Source organism: Ambystoma mexicanum, chromosome 3q (assembly GCF_040938575.1).
Source record: "Ambystoma mexicanum isolate Mex_15411 chromosome 3q, UKY_AmexF1_1, whole genome shotgun sequence".
NCBI lineage: Eukaryota > Metazoa > Chordata > Amphibia > Caudata > Ambystomatidae > Ambystoma > Ambystoma mexicanum.
The window spans coordinates 991,351,558-991,351,839 of record NC_090926.1 but is presented as its reverse complement, the minus strand read 5'-3'; positions in this window follow the sequence as shown (position 1 = coordinate 991,351,839).

Here is a 282-nt window from a genome sequence, read left to right as displayed (position 1 = left end):
AAAAAAAAAAAAAAATCGAGGGAAGGAGGGAGGTGGGAGGGGGTTTTGGGCCCTGGGGCCCACTGGGCCACCAGCGATTGACCTAAAAGTGGTGTCCCTGGAAAGGGGACTTTCTCCCCTTTCCAGGGACACCACTCATATGCCGCATTGCTGGTCACGGATCAGCGCAGAGCGCTGATCCGTGACCAGCAACCCACTGAACCACCATGGATCTGTTTGCGAGTTGGGGGGGAGGGGGGCTGCTTCAGGTAAGCAGCCCTCTCCCCCCCCCCCGGCCCCCAA